The sequence below is a fragment of the Corapipo altera genome, unplaced genomic scaffold, assembly GCF_003945725.1.
Source record: "Corapipo altera isolate COAL_440 unplaced genomic scaffold, ASM394572v1 2b, whole genome shotgun sequence".
NCBI classification, from domain to species: domain Eukaryota; kingdom Metazoa; phylum Chordata; class Aves; order Passeriformes; family Pipridae; genus Corapipo; species Corapipo altera.
Window position 1 is genome coordinate 32,791,858 of NW_020884874.1, and position 17,309 is coordinate 32,809,166.

Sequence of the window (17,309 nt, forward strand, 5' to 3'; positions counted from 1 at the left end):
CACACACTCAGGTCAACATACACAGTCACTCGGCTTCTCCTGCTAAAGTGGCTGAACTACCTGAGACAGAAGTGACAAGAATCTTCTCAAGAAAACCAGTCAGTGAGCTTCTCTGGGTCTTGGCCTGATGGTTTTGAGGGATATTCTTGGTGTTATACAGACTGAAGAAAGCCTGAAAATTTGTAGTTGAGAGGTAGCCTATGCCAGATTTTGTTACTCTTGCCACTAATGCAGTGTGAGTCCTTTAGGCAAGGATTTTCCCTGTCATACCCTTTTAGTTTTTTGGTTGGTTAGTTTTGCTTGGGTTTTTTGCTTGGTTTTTTTTTTTTTTTTCTGCCTAATGTTTGGAAATAATGAAGGCAAACTGTAAGCAGGCCTGCTTCATTAAGAAAGCACCTTACAAAAGCTCTGCCTAGTACAAATGGATCAATCCTCCAACTCAAGTGCTGTTTCATACTGTGTGCCTCAAAGCTTTGACCACCCTACTAGCATCAGCAGGGTGAGGAATGACCAGCAGGTCCCTGTATTTCACTACTGCCAGGATTAAACATGTGTTTCCATTTCTCAAACCATGGTGTCTGAGGGCTCAAAACACTGCTGTGCTTGCTTGCATCCCCCCTGCCAGGGCATGGGCACATGCTTCTGTAAAACCTGTCAGAGGTAAGCTGCTGCTGAGAGCTACACAGCATCAAGTTCAGCCCTGTGCATTTGTGAAGATAAATGAATCAAGAGAAAGAACACTTTTGCTGTGCTGCTGCTATTTCAATGTGAATGTGAGACCCTGAAATGCTCTGTTCTACTTCAGTAGCTCTAAGAGGAGCCTTTCTCCAGAGGTCTCCAGTACCCAGACTAATTGAAATAATTCCAAAGGGCTCTTTTAAATCTAATTCCATCCCCATGTTTTCAGTCTCTTATTTTTTTTTCCCCTTCTGTCTACACACTCCCTTGAATAAAAAGCTTTAAAATTCTCTTTTGGAAAGGACTGGAACGTAATTCAGATGAAGTTAATGTGAAGTCAAGGTTGATTGCTCATCTCCCTGAAACCACCAGCAGTGGCTGAGTGCCGGCGAGTGTGAGACTGGAGTTCAAACATAGCTGGGAAACTTGTCAGTGATCTGAACAAAGGGTGGGCTGGAGGCTGAGGATCACCACTCCCCCTCTCCCCCCGTGTGACTTTCTCAGCTCATGCTGAACCCTTTGATCACTGTCCAGCACAGGGTTATGTGGCAGCCTGGGCCAGAGCCAGGGATATATACATGGGTGGAGGCTGCTGTAATCTGCGTGTGCTCTTGATCCACCCCGTACCTTTATTTCCACAAACACTGTTGCATATCACAGTGGGGTGCATCACTGCCGGTGTTCCTTCAGCTGAAAGGTGGGACTGTCCCTGCCGAGCACAGCTCCCTTTCCCAGAAGGGACGTTCAGAACAAGTGTGCCTGTATTTAGTAACCATTACTCTATTTTTGCCAGGCATGTTTCTATTTGACACTGAAATCTAAGACTGTGACTACAATAGTGCTATTCAGTGCACAGAGTCTGTGTCTTCCTAAAGTGGCTGTTCTGGGAGAGCTGCATGGCCAAGCATGGGAAGGTGCTGCTCATGACAAGAGCACTGCCAGAATCTTACCTCAGGAACCACATTCTCCAGACCACCTTCATCAGGGCAGTGTTTTAGCTCCATATCCCTCTAACAGGGATTTTAGTGCTGCGCTTAGGGGCTATTAAGAACTCTTGAGTCCAAGATAAGTTCTTACAGATGTGCTACAATTATCATCCATACTTAAATGTTGACATAGTAATCTGCAAAATGAGCTGAAGCGCTTGAAGAAAAGGCTAATTGTCTCTAAGTAAAGTGAATGAGAAGCAGTGATAGAGAGGCAAGCTGTGGACCCTTGTGCTTTCCAGTTGCATTTATATATGGCTATTCTTCCAGCATCAGATGGGAAGAGGGACCTGTTTCCTCCTGTCTGGCTCTACTGGTGTCTTCTGATAAGTTGCTTCCAGCACAATCTTTGTGATTGAAGACTTTCAACAACATGGGGTATATCACGTCTTTTGAAAACCTCTGTTTTCTATTAAATCCTACAGCAAAACTGATATGGGTTCCACTCTTCTGCATTATTTGTTCTCTATTTATTTTGGGATGGTCAGAAGATCCTGGTGGAATTATACCATTCCCTATCAAAATCTCTCTAGGTAACTCCAACAGTACAGTCATGCATTACTCTCTTGTTAATGATTCCAGGTTTTCCCTAGTGGTAGATCCCCTACTTCTAGGAGATTGCACAAAGGATGTTGCAACTCTGCAATTATTTTTCTAGTGCAAATGCTGAAACGGGTTGAAGAAGATTTAGAAATCTACCCCTTCTCTCTTCAACCCTCCCTCCCCAAATTACTTCAAAGGTCAATGAAATACTTTTTGCCCAGACAGATGAAACAGTGTCACAGTGTCTCCTCATTCCTCCCGGTTTCCCCACAACAGGGCCAAAACGACACTCAGGCAAGTGCCTGGAGCATGAGACTGTGAAACTGCCATCAGCCTGCTAGTGATGCAGCTAAGAGTCCAGCTGAAGCCACCAAGAGGGGCTAAGACGTGTCGGGGCAATTGCCCGGGGCTTGGACATGGGTAGCAGTACATGCTGTGTGATGCTGGTGATGCAGAAGAGCAGGTCTGACTTGGTGGTGCGACTGCCGCCTGGCACCCCATGGGACTCCGGCCCTCTCTGTCCATTGCTTGTGGCAGTGCCATAGCCAGGTGGGCTAGGCCCCTGCTCCGGGACAGTAGTGCTGGCTGCTCTGCTGGAGCATTGCCTATCGCGTTACTCTGATGTATCTCCATAGTTACAAAAATCCTCTGTTGTAGATGAAGATAGACTATTTGATGCTCAAGCAGGGAATAATCCATCTCTTTGTATTGGGTAGAAGACGAAGCTGAAGGAGCCTGGGGCACCTTTATGCCTTTTTATTTATGACTGTGTCCACAGTGGGAACTGTAGTGCTGCATTAGGAGACAGGACAAATGCCCAGAGCTGCTACCTGTAGAGTGACCTAGAGCTTGATGTCACCCCTGGTGCAGCCCCCAGATTGCTCTGCAGCATCCATCAGCCCCAAAGACATGGATGAGGATGTGGCCATTATCATGGGCCTCAACTGCAAGTCTGACGCCCTGAGGTGAGATGCTGTGGTGAGTACAGATTGAGGTAAAAATGAATCTGGTTTAGGAGAGCTACCTGTCTTTAAGATGATTTTATATGTTCACATTTTTATGCAGCATTTTGGAACATTTCAGCTGCTCCCATTTGGAATTCAATTCCTCTCCCTGTTAATCAATAACAGGCCTTAACAAAACAATATCTCACAGGAGACACAAGCACACAGTGCTGAACAAAGCAAAACAGCCACTGGCTTACAGCAACAATTGCTGCTACACAATGGGTTTTCAAAGCTCAGTATATATTTTGTCCCTAGTGGGAAAACTATAACAAGACTGAATTAGTGGCTAGGCTTGCCAAAGGGAGAAATTAAAGTGTGATGGCTTGTCTGACACCCTGAAGTACCTTTATTTATTTTTGGGGAGAGGACAGCATGTAGAAATAAGATGCCTATTAGGGAAAACTATTTTGTGTTGCTTTCTGAAGTGTACAGCAGTTCTGTACACCTGAGGGCTTGATCCAGGTCAGGGATCAGGAGTACCTTGTGGTGAAAAGGTTCCTGAGAAGAGCTGACAGGTGTGGGGATGCTGCCTGAAGAGGTGGGGATGCACAGATGTGGATGTAGGAGTATGGCTTTCAAGGGTAGGATGGTCTGAGAGTCCCTTGTCCATGCCAGGGGAGGCTTGGGGTTGGGTTGCAGGTGGCTGTTTGATGAGGGAGAGAGAAAAGGGAAATACTATGTGAGAGCAAAGCAAATTCCCTTCCCTCTAAGTGGCTGGTCACCCTTGAGCTTGCAAACTTAGCTGCTCCTCTGTGCATCTTGACAGCTCCATGCTCTGGCACTAATGGGTTTCAGGAGCTCCCAATGAGCTGTAATCACCTTGGTTCAGGGTTCAGCTTGCACCTTTACAAGCACCTTCACCCCTTGCTGTTAACCCATGGTCTCCTCTATTCAGCAGCTAAGCTTGTAAATTCGTGTAACCAAATAGCTGGGCCGTTAACTGCCTGCATGAAAGTGAACAACACATCCATCTTCCGCTGCCCAGCCAGCAGCCTAATGACACTGCTCACTGTGCTTGTGGGTAGCCTTTCAGACATAACTAACTCTGGCACTGCAAAAACAGTTGTTTCGGTGCTCACACAGGCCAGAAGGCTCATCTGGGCAGAGGAGGGAGGTTGCACAGGCAGAAGGCTTCCCATGGATTGCCCACATGCAGCACCTTGTGCCACTGTCACCACATTCCATGGTCTGATGGACGGTGAGGGAGACCTTCACCCTGCCGGTAAACTGTGCCTCATGTCCCAGAGCAGCAGCCTGCTTGCAGTGATTTTATGTTGGGTTGTGACTGATGTTTGATAAGTCACCTTTAAAAGCCATGCGTCAGTTTTGCTCTCCATAACCTGAGTGTAATTTTCTGAAGTAAAGTGCTGCTGGGAGGACAGCTGCTAATAAAACACTAAAAGGTGCTGAGGTTTTCTGGCCTCTGTAATTCTTGACAAAGTCTGTGGCTTGAATCTTCTAGTCTTAAAATTAGTCTTATTACGAAGGTTGTCTGAACGCAGACCTGGTTTCCTATGACTGAGGCTCATTTGATTGTTGTGGTATGTGTGTAGGCAGATGTGTTAGAACCCTTCAAAATTGTCTCCATGAGCTAATTTCAGCCTAGCAAGGCAGAAAGGTGCAGCGTTCATGGACAGTAAATCCTATAACCTCTCAGGAAATCGTCAAAGCAAGCTCTTTCTCCTTCTTCCACCCGGTGCTAGAGACCCCACAAAGGAGCTCAGCTGGGGACATCACTTGGGGGAAACAAGGCTTGGCTGCTTCTGCTCTTGCTTGTGTTACTACTTCTTATGGAAGGAAAAAAAAGTACAGCTTTCTATCTGGAAGTAACTTAGATCTGCCATTGGCAGAGATCTGATATGTTCCCTTCCTCGCCCCCAAGCAATCACAAGCAATCAAAGCTGGGAGCACATGAGCTAGCAGGGGTTGAACGATCATTGCTTTTCTTTATTTGCTGTCTGCTTACCTGGTGCAACAGGCACTACAAGAGAATTTCTTAATTAACTGGGCTCTGTCCTGGGTGGTACATGTACACTGCCAATGGGCATTATAAAAGCATAGTTATTGCACTTTGGCTTGGGAAAGGCACCGGTGCAGTTGTATTGTTAAGGAAACAATCTTGGAGGAAGGGAGAGAAGGAGACTGGTCTGCACTCCAAAGGCTGTTTGTTGTCTTGAGGTTAAACATTGTTGAATCTAAGCTTGGGGGAGGTGGAGGGTTAATTTGAGCTACCTTTGAAAAGAAATTTGAGCAATGCACAGCAAGATCTCAGGGAAACAATGTTTATAATCTGTATCCTGCCTCAAATTGCATCGGCACCGCACTCCTGCCCCACTGCCAAAATTAGCTGCAGTCATCCGGAAGCAGCTGGTGTCTCAAGCATGAGCCCTTGCATTCAGCCATCACTCCAGAGCTTTTATACAGTTATGAAGAGAGAGTTTTTCCTGACTATTGAGCATCACCTGATCTTTGCTTTTGCAGTGGCAGCAGGAAACTTCTCATATGTGGAATCTGACCCACTATTCTTAGTCATACACAGTTCCTACTGATTTTAGCAGGAGGCTTGCTTCACAGTGCATAGTAGAAACATGTCCCTCAAAAAGTGGACTGTCTTCTGTCCTCTCTGAAAGAGGGTGGGGAATGCATTGCTCTGCCAGCTGTCTGCCTTTACATCATCAGAAGTGTACAGGCTATGATAAACAGTCCTTAGATTTAACAACAATATTAGGGATTTTGCCAAGCTAGGTAATATTGAATGGAGAGTGTTTGTTGATTAGCTTTCCCATCCCTTAAATCCAGGTTGCTTTCAGCTTTTAATTCACTCTGTATAAATTAATGCACCCCTTTCTTTAGTCCTTTGGAAAATGAATAGCTGTTTTTTCTTGCAGTCTGGTCTTTGGAATATTTGAAAAGTGGCAGTGCATTAATTTCTGCCCCAGAGAGGCTTTGCAGGAGAAACAGCTGTTTAGGTTGTTCTGTGGCTACAATACATTTGAAAGAGCTGGAGTCAGAGCTTTTTGTAATTATTTAAAATATTAAGTAATGTAAACTAACAGAAACAAGGGAAACTAACTGGAGAGGGGAGGAATTCCTCTGCTGTCCCTCTCTTGTTGCAGGTTTTGCTCTCACAGACCGACTTTGCATTCCCCAAGGTTGAGACTTTTATCCTATCTTTGGGACAGTTTTACATCCCTTTTCTCCCAGGGGAGGGAGAAATGAATAATTTCTGCCTTCCTCCTGTTACTTTGTCTTCACCAGGAAAGAGAAGATGAACAATGCCAGGACCCTCCTCATTCTTTACTCTTTTCCCTTTTCTTTCTCATCACCAAAAGACAGAGGAGGGAAATGATGGCAGGCTCTCAATATCCACTCACTTTATCAATCCAGTTCTTTAACTGCTTTTGTTATCCAGTGGCATGATGGTCTTTGGCTTGTTATTTACCGGCTGTTAATTTAAATGTATTCCCATCAGGGACCCAAAAGATCCAGTGTTAGAGCTCTTTTGCATGATTTGTCTAACCACTCTCTAAATTATTTAACATGGCTCTGAACCATTTGGAGGGGTTTTTTTTTGTTTGTTTTCTTTTAAACACTATGATTTGATCTAAAACATCTGTAAAAAATCACAACTGACTTTCCATCTGGGCAACAGCTCAGCTCTATCCTGAACCTGGGTAGGGTCAAGTGTGTGAGCTCTGTTTCAAAAGCATAAAATTCCTGACATAGTGAAATTCTTTTCTTACATGTTTGTTGACAGAAGATGGGAAGGGAAGTGAACGCAAGGCAAGGCAAGATCATGATGCTGTGCTGCTGGGCCAGAAGTGAATAGAACATCTTGTTACGGAAATAGCCACGAAAATGCTCCTCCCTGCAGTAGAAAATCAGCTATTTAAAGCAGGATCAATTGTCAGTCCTCTTTGATGCTGTTGTCATTTGGATATGGCATGTGCAAATAATATTTTCTCATGAAGGAAAACTTCCAGCAATGACAGCATTCCCCTGGCCACATCCCCTACCAAAGGGGAGAAATCAGCTCATCCCTGCAAATGGTGTCTCCCTCAGAAGAGGAACAGCAGGATCTGTGTTTTGTATTTCCTCTAAGGCTTTGGGCGAGTGAACTTTGACCCCTAAATGCCGTCCGGGTGGTACAAATAGGGCACAATTTCTAAGATGTGTTGGAGCACTGGAGTTACATAGGACAGTACTCATGTTAAAGTAGAAATACATGGAGAAAATGAACAAACCTATGTGATTTAAAGCAAAGCCCACTTTCCCCTAAGATATGTATAATCAAACTGGAAATATATGCCTTTGAAACAGATTACTCTACCTTTACTGATGTCAGTGAGAAAAAATGCTTTTATTCTTGGCTAATCACAGTGGAGTCACATCCTTCAAAAACCTGGAATTATCAAACATAGATTTTCCAGGGAGATGAACCCATGCTCAGCTTAAGTGCCCTCAAACTTTCCTCAAGCTGAGATTCACATCTGTATCCCAGCTCTACAATTCAAGCCTGCCGCTGTTTGTTATTGTTTGCATCGCTTCAGGGCCCACTTAGGGATTGTACGAAGTGTTCTTTTTAAAAAAATAAATATTAAAGTGTCCTCACAGCATTTGAGAGAAGCACACTCCTTCTGTAAGGTGCTGCCTCCTGATCATTACAGAAGTACAGAAAAGAAACTCTGGGGGCTTGGGGAAAAATGTTTTTACAATATTAGGGGCTTGGAGTCATCCTCATTTCCAACTGAAGGGAGAGCGCCAGACCTTTGAGGAGCATTCATATGTTCTACATAAGGGAACTTAAAGAACTCACTGAGCAGAGGGATTGGATGAGATTTAGGCCACTTGAGCCATGATTTTAGAGGTAAGGATCTCTTCTCGTTCTGACTAACGAGTCCTAGCAGAGAAAGAGTTGTTGAACCCTGAAGGCTGTGAAGATACAACGGAGCTGGTGGAGATGCCAGAGGTACAGGTCGTCTTCTTGTCTCTCCTATATTTGTCTCCTTGCCTCCAAACTCCTTGTTTTATTTTTATTGGGATTTTCTTCAGATGAACCCTATTAAACGCATCACTAGCATTGAAATTTGCCGATGCCAATAAACCCATCTGTTTTATTAACTAACCACAGTCTCTGGAGTGTTTCTCACTGGCTGAGACATGAGCAGCCCTTTTGCTTTCTTCAGCGTTGTGTGTCAGCCCAGGGAACAATGGGAGGGGACCCAGGAGGTCGCTGGCAGGAAGCACTGCTTCCCCTGGATAATTAACCAGCTGGGAGACTGAGAAATGAAGATAGCACATGAGACACACACAGTACAAACTGCTAAAACAATAAACAAACAAACCAATGACCATCACTTCCTTTTCTTATATTGTTAAAGCTGCTTCCTTAACTCAGGTTGCCCCAAACCCACCCTCAAAAGCAGCCTTTTAGGATTACTAGTTCTTAACCTCTTCATTGCCAGTTCTTGCTGAAGGCATAAGTCAATGTTTGCCAGGGGGATGCCCAGCACAGGGTCTATGGCTCCTCCTTGGGGCTTGCTGGAGAAACTGAAGATCCCTGTTTCTGAAAGTGATAAAGGCACTTTTACCAAAAAATCAATGAAGAGAGACTTAGTTTGGCCATAAGGCTGCATGGCTGTAACACCCTAGTACCAGGACTGCTCCTCATGTAGGTACCAACTTCCAGAACAGCAGGTGACTCAGTCTAGCTCTGAAAAGGTTAATTTCCAGAGAAGCTGGCCTCAGAGCCAAGACCTGGAGGAAACCTGGATCAGGGCTTTGTGTCTCAAACCCAGCTTTCATTTTAGCCCCGTAGCCATCCTCTCATGTGCCATTGTTTCACCATCTTTGTTAGAGGGAAGTCAACTGCACCACCAGTGCTCGCTATCATCTGCGCCAGTGAGCATCCAGCTGCATGCTTCCACTGAGATCCTCTCCTCTGGCTCCAGGTGGACTTGTTTGCATGGTCTTTTCCCCCATCCATACCACTTTTTGGAATAGTCGCTGGTTTGTTTTTTCTGACCTGTTAACACCAGACTTATGAAACCAGAAATTGGGCAGTGGCAACCTCAACCTGCCGCCCTCCCCAGGTAATTTTTCCATTGAAAAGCAGTCAGAGTTTGTCTTTGGTTTTGTGCACAGAGCATCATGAATGTATTTATCCAATAGAGGCTGATGCTAGTGGCACCCAAGAGCTGAATTGATGACACAGCCCACATCCATCACATGCTGATACCAATCTGTGGATATCACTTCCCTGTGTCCTCAGCAAAACACTTGACAGGGAGAAGGTGCAGCTGGGGATTGTTGGGGAGAATTAGGCTGATCCCACTGGATCTGGGAAATTGTTTTTCAGAAGAGATGCTGATGTTTCTCTTCATTAGCCTGGAGATTCAGAACAGGGTGGAATCAGGGGTACTCATCAGGGGGCCTGTGGGCCATCCCTGGACTGGCCCCCTCCTGACAACACTGGCAAAGGCAGTCCTGGGGCACGTCCTGCCTGCTACTGAGTCTTCCCAGCTGACAACTTATTTGTTAATACTTTAAATACCCACTGTTTGTGTTAGGCACAGCAAGAAATCTGGTAAACTGAAATGGTGACATTTAAAAAATGAAGTCTCTCAAGTAGGTGTTTACTCTTTCTAATAAGGAAGTAATCTGCTAAATATCATGTTTAACAGTTATGCAATAAGTCCATGTCATGCAATCATAGAATTATAGAATCAGAGAATCACAGAATGGTTTAGGTTGAAAGGGACCTTAAAGATCATCTAGTTCCAACTCCCACCACCATGGACAGAGACACCTTTCACTAGACCAGGTTGCTCAAAGCCCCATCCAATCTGGCCTTGAACACTGCCAGGGGTGGGTTATCCATAGCTTCTCTGGACAAGCTGTCCCACTGTCTTGTCACCTTCACAGTGAAGAGTTTCTTCCTAAGGTTTAACCTAAATCTACCCTCTTTCAATTTAAAGCCATTCCCCCTTTTCCTATCACTATACACCCTTAAGTATATAAGAAGTCACTCTGCAGCCTTCCCATAGATCCTCTTTAGGTACTGGAAGGCAACTCCTTCTTATGTTGGGGACACAGAGCTGGATGCAGTGCTTCAGGTGGGATCTTACAAGGGCAGAGCAGAGGGTTGGAATCCCCTCCTTTGACTGACTGACCGCACTGCTTTTAATGCAGCCCAGGATACAGTTAACTTCCTGATCTGCAAGTGCACATGGCCAGGTCATGTTGGGCTTCTTGTCAATGAATAGCCTCAAGTCCTTTTCCTCAGACCTGCTCTCAAACTATTCTCTGCCCAGCCTGTATGTGTGCTTGGGATTACCCTGATCAAGATGCAGGACCTTGTCCTTGTTGAACTTCATGAGATATGCACGGGCCCACCTTTCAAACTTTTCAAAGTTCCTCTGGATGTCATCCCTTCCCTCCAGTGTGCTCCAGACTACCCATATCAAAACACAGATAACTGGTGGGGCATAGTTTAAGAACTGGTATTTAATTAATCCATAGAACATTCCTACTTAATCTAAATTACACTTATAGCCCACAGATTAAGGTGCAGTGCTGGAATTTTTGCCAATAAAACAGTTGCTTTCAGTGTTGTGGCACCTGAGATGCTGGAGTGGTTGTGAGCATGGGGGTGACTTTGTGCATGGGGGTACTGCTCACAAACCCTCAAGCTGGGTTGAGGCCTCCCTTCTCCCTTTTGCTCTGGCCTTCCCGATAGAGGAGCTGTGGATGCTGTCATCCTGCCTGTCACCTTCTCAGAAGTCCTCCCTGGTGGCTTTGTACCCTCACTGGAGCATAGTTACAACATATGCCGCTGCAAGCTCCAGTTTACCATCATGTAGACAGAATAAGGCATATAGTGAAAATCTTCAATGTTTCCTGTGACTCTAGCTCAATAAATGAGGACAGACATGGGACACCACATGAAGGAATAATGAAAACCAGTTATGGAGATTAGGCAGTGTGATAGGAAACCTGCCACAATTGTGGATTATCATAGAAATGAAAAAGAACCGCTATATTCTGCCATAGATACTGCTGGATACCCTTTAGCTCTCCTCAGAGCTGGAGCTCCAGCAGTGCTCTGCAGTGCTGTCAGCCATGGCAGGCCACCCCAGCTCAGGCCCTCTGCTGCCATGCAGGAACTGGACACCTGGAGAAATGGTGGGTGATGTGGAAGGGATGAGGGACAGCGGATGCTACTGCTCTGCTGTGACCATCATCTGCTGTGTGCTTATAACGTGCTTGGTTGAGAGGGGTAGGAGTGGGTCTTTGAGGAACAGCTCCCCCTCTCTGGGGGAGATCAGCCTTCCTCTCATAGAGAAATGCCTCTCCTTGGCAAGTTTCCATTCTTAGCGTCTGGTATATTTTGGCATGTTTAAGGGCTCAGTGAAGTGTTTTTGAAGCTTCTTCTCTTCTACTGCCAAAATCCCTCTGTGTCACAGTGTGTATCTCCAACAGCGCGGAGTCAAGTGGAGATGTGATGGATTTGCACATTGAAACTTCAGTGAAAAGAAAGAAATGTGGGACAAACTCTTCCTGAGCAGAAGTCCTTCAATTTCAGGGGACTTTCAGCACCCAAAGTCACTTGTATGGTGCAAATCCCCTGAAATCTGCCAAGTGATGTTGTGTTCAACCAACTGCTGAATTGTGAGGTGGAAGAGTGGCACTGTGGGAACAGTTTGAAAGGATCTGGGCAGGGCCAGGTGTGCTGTTATGTCAGGGAGGTGCTGTAAAAAGCTCAGTTCCCGATTTCACGTCATGAATCAATGCTTCCACCTAAATGTCTTTGCTAACTGATTCATTACTCTATGTCATAATAACAGCAGGCTTCTGCTATATGCCTCTCTTCACAGTGTTAAACAAAAAGTCAGGTTTTACAGTTTAAATAAAATAGCTTTCTTTCTTGTGGAAAAGAGAGGATGTGTGCTGTTGAGGACTTTATGTAAGGCATGGATGGGTTGTCCAGGAGGTTGTGGAAACTGTTTTTTAAGCAGCAGCAGTCTTCCTTTGCCCTCTTTTTAAATGCTCAGTGATTCTGTGAAGTTGCTCTGAGAGCCTTAAGGAACAGGAGTAGACATGGAAACTATCTCCCTGTTCTCAGAGGACCAAAACAAAATGCCTGCCTGGCTGTGGCACTGAAGATAGCATAAAACCACTCTCATCAGGAGGCCCCAGATTCTCAAACCCCTCTGTGTAATGTGCTTGAGAGACTCCTAAAAGTATAGAAACTTTGCTTGAAGTCACTGGATTGGAAAGGTAGGTGTTTTCCTTCCTTCCTCTCTCTACTGTGTACTTAGCATCCTGACTCCATGTGAGACAGCAAATGTCACTTGGGGAATCACCAGGTTAAGGGGAGCATGCATATTCTGCTGCTGGTTTTTCCGTTCCTTGCATCTCTTATTGAAGAGTGGAAAAGGCACCCAACTTCGTACATTAAAACACACAATAACACACCCTAGACCAGTGGGAAGCTCGGCTTGCATACCAGCTCTGACTGTAAGCCTGGTGGGATGGCTGAACAGAAGGGAAGAATGCAAATTGGAAAATACAACTGGGAGACATGTGTATGTGTCACTTGCCTCCTTTACAGCTTTGGACAGTGAGACTGTCCTGAACACTTTTGTCTTGTGCTGAATGGAAAAGAAAAAAAGGGTGCTTCGATCTCACTTCCAAAGATTGCAGATTGCAGGGCTCTGGTTCTACTGGGAAATGCTTTGGAGTACTATACAATCTCAGCCATGTGAAAGTACATGTCAACTCCTGTGTGACAGAGTATTTTGACAAAGACAGAACATCATAACATACTTCTTCATTTATCTACTCTATTTAAAGTCAATCTGCCAATTCTGCGAAGGGAGAAACTCATTCATAAGTGGAGAAACTATATTGTCCTGGACTGCAATGTCTGATGGAGATGGGGTAAATTTGACCCCAAAAAATCCTTTTCTAACTGATGGCACTATCCTTGTCCAGAAGAGATTAACCTCCTTTTGTGAAACATCTAACATAAAGAAGACATTGTCCATATGTAAGGTAAACATATGCAGGTATTCTTCACAAGAATGCCAAGGCAGTGGAAGGATTAAAAAAAAGATTTATTTCAGATGCAAGGACCACTTTTTCCTGATGCTGCACATTGGACCTCCAGGAGAAAAAAGGTGAGTTCCCACTCCCTCAGGGCCCCTTTTATTTTCTCTGTTTCTCCCCCGCCTTCCCAAGACCTCTGTGCATGACTGTTAGGGCATGTCTCCTCTCACACATCAGAGAGAGAGTTTGAGAACTTCTCTTGCTATGTGGGGGTGGAGAGCATTGAAACTGCCTTTGAGAAAGAGTCACAATTTAGGCAGAAAGCCTTCCTAGTGAAAACTGAGTTCCTAGCTTTCTATTACAAATTCTTCTGAAATTGTATCTATCCCTACACCATATAATGCTCTCAAACTAAATTTCACTAGCCATAGTGCCTTCGACATCTGCATTTTGTGTTTGATGGAGTCAGGCAAAAAAAAAAAAAAGGACCAGTTTTGCAGCCACTGCACTGCTAGGGAGGAACCTTCAGGACCAATTATTAAGATCCTACATTGCATTGTATGTAGGCCACTAGTTATAGTGAGTATAATCTCAAAATACAAAACAACTTCTGTTGCTAAACAGCAACAGAAAGGATGTGTCACAGTTGCACTGATGGTGGGTGGAGACAATGGTATCCCTAGCACTTCCCTGTATCTGCACCAGCATGATACCTGGGATGCGCAAGAGATTTTGAAACTCTTTGGCATTTTCTTTCTTCTCCCATGGCAGGGCTTGCAGTGCTGGATGGGCAACAGGAGTTAGTCTTTGAAGGTGCTGAGTAACCAGGGCATGACTACCCTGACTGCAAGGAATTGGTATGGAGGAGCCTGGAGCTGCTTCTCCATCCAGTGCTCCAGTGGAGCACCAAGGAGGTGAGGACCAAGATCTAGATGCTCACACCAGGCCTGGGGCATAGGGTCATGTGGGGGTTGGTGCTCTTGAGAAAAATGGTTGTGCCCTGGTGCTCCTGGCTTCTCCCTAATCAGTGACAGGGAGGTCTGCAGCAGATCTCTCAAGTAGCTGTGACGCTGACCTAAGAACTACATGTAATCAGAGGAATATATAGGCACACATAGAATTTGCCAGATCTGGTATGCCCGCAGACTGGAATGCAGGAGAGCTGTCAGAGCTGTGAGTGCTGGCAGATGATTTCAACTACTTTTTGCAGTGTGTGTATCCTCAGCACAGTGATGGGCAGCAGAGAGAGGAGGCAAAGGCAGGAGATGAACACTGTGACTTTCTAGCATTCTCCCACATGAAGACAGAGCTTGATTCAAGTAATGGCAGTAATTAGAGATAACACTTTGGTGAGAGTTCCATATTTCCTTTGTAATTAACCCAAGGGAGCTTTTATTTATTTATTTATTTATTTTTATCTACAATAACCTGTCATATGTGTGGTGAGAATTTGTTGTCTTTTTCTTCAGGTTTTTTTTTCACCTTTCTGACCCATGTGCCCCTCCTCCTTCTCCCCCCAATTTCAAGACAACATTTGACTCTCTCCATTCATAGATAAATAGGACATTCACTGAAGGAAACTGCCACCTCTTATATCTGTTAGGTGATAAAGAAGAAGGGTGTTTTGGGATCCTGGCCAAGAGTGGCACCTGTAAAGGCACTGTTAATAGCTGCTGTTCTAAAGGCAGAGGCCAAAGGTGTCATGGACGTGTTAAATAACTTGGTGATACCGCTCCTAGAATTAGAAACACTTCAGGGGCTTGATGTGGCTGGTCCTCAAGACACATCTGAAAAGAAAGTTTTTATAGTTCTTGTTTTCCTGGTAGGGAGATTAGCTGGGACAGCTAAAGCAGAATTTAGGTTTAGATTTGGGTATTTATGTCAATTAATAATTTGACCAGATTACTAGTTCCTTACCTGAACAAGCCTTAATACACTCAGAGCTGAAATGAGATCCATTCATGGCCCTGCTTTGCTTTTCTCATCTGTCTCTGATCCCAACTAGTTCACATCATCCATGTCCAATGAGAAGGATATATACTTTACTAGCAGATGCCGGTGGATGTCTCCTCATTGGCTGTGTCTGTTCTTTTTGCAGGATATCCTTGGATAACTTGAAATCTTATGAATTTCCTGAACTTTAGGTTAGGTCCACATCTTTGTATTTAGCTTCATTTTATGTCTCTTTCCTGTGAATTTTTTTTACGTAACACCTGAATCTGCTTGTGCTTTTGGTCTTTGCACTATCCATTGGCAATGAATTTCACAGTTTAACTTGGTGCTGTGTAAAAATGTACTTCTTTTTCTCCTTTTTACCTTGCAGCCTGATGATTTCTATGACAACTTCCACCTTTTGCACTGCAAAGATTAGTGACTAATATTCCCTGCTGAGTTTTTAGAGAACTTCTGATAATCATTCTTGACATTCTCCATGATTTTCTTCAATAACATATCTCCTTTTACAAGCTAAGTAGTCCTATACTGTTTAATCTTTTCTTATACACCAGCTATATTGCTGATGATAATTCCATAATTAGCAAAAAATCCAAGTACCACCAAGAACTAATAAATTACCTGAACAGACTGAGAGAAGAATTTTGTTTTCTAGTCTTGTCCCACAGAAGCCGCACTCAAGACCAGAGGAGATGCAACATAAAACACAACTGGAGATTCTCTGAAAAATGGCTGCCTTAATATAGTATAATGTTTTGTGCTTTTCAGAAATCACAGTTTTCACTAGTAATTGAACAGCACAGAAATCTGAGGAACTGCCCTGAAATTATTATCCAAATAAAATATTTCTGAGCATTGTCCTTTCAGTGTAAGATCTGAAATGAGAATTGGTATTTTTCAAATGTTTCATTTGGTACATTCTCATGAGGACAAATTACACGTGTTGTACCTACAAATACCCACGGCCATGTATTTTTAATTTAATTTGGATACTGATGTCAGTAACCAGAGAGACAACACAGATGCTTTGGGTCTCAGACCCAGATGTTTTGGTCGCTGTGACAACACCTGTGCTGACTCTGTTGGCAGCATAAGCAGTCCCAACACAACTGCTGTCACTGCACAGTTCTCAGAGGAGCAAACAAGCCTTGTCCTATTGTGGTGGGGCCTGGGCAGCAGCCTGTGTCTGATACAGAGGTTTTTCTCCATTGCAAAGTTACCTCAGAAGCTCAAGGGAAAGCATCAGTGAAGCTGTTAATATTTTACTTCCTTTGTTCTCTGAAAAGCAGGAGGAAGAAAGATACAGCTTGTTGTTGCTTAGAACAAAGCAAGTCAGGAGTTTTTGGCTTAAGACTTTTTCTCTATTCACATTAGAATTTGCGACATGGAAAGGGTCAGACATGGTAAGGGTCAGAGGTGGGGACATCCCAGTCAGCACCTGTGCCAAAGGGGGGAAGAAATGGCAATGGTTCAGATGTTTTAGCAACCAACAGTACGGGGAATTTATCTTAACTGTAACTTAGTGTGTGGGCTCCCCTGTGTAACCAAATCTTTCACAGAGTCACTGGAGTGATTTAATCTCAGTGGTTTCATTTCACACTTGTTAATAAGGTTAATAAGTTAGTCTTTCTTTCAGTGACTTTGCAAGTATACCTTAAGAAAGGCAGGATGAAGTGCTTGAAATACACTAGGTATAAACCACTTTTTTTTATTTGTGTGTTGGTAAATATTTTATTTCAGTCTTGGTGCACTCTATCTGCACTAACACAGGTGCCAGGCAGTGATGTTCGTACATATCTTCTAGAGAGGAGCAATTCTTGATGATTTGGTGAGATATCAGTTAAAATTCTCCAGGTATAACTGGGGACTTTCCTGTAATCAAATGAGTAGGTAGAGGATACAGGGTTTTGTTTTCAGTTGTGTTTTGGTTTTTTTTTTTTCCCACAGGCAGGTTTTTATTACTGCTGAGAAGAGGCAGATATAATGCAAATGACAAAATCTAGATGATGGCAGAAAACACAATCAAATGGAAAAGAGAAACACTAGAACAAGTCTTGACAAGGTCACACTGCGTGCCAAAGAAGCTGCACGG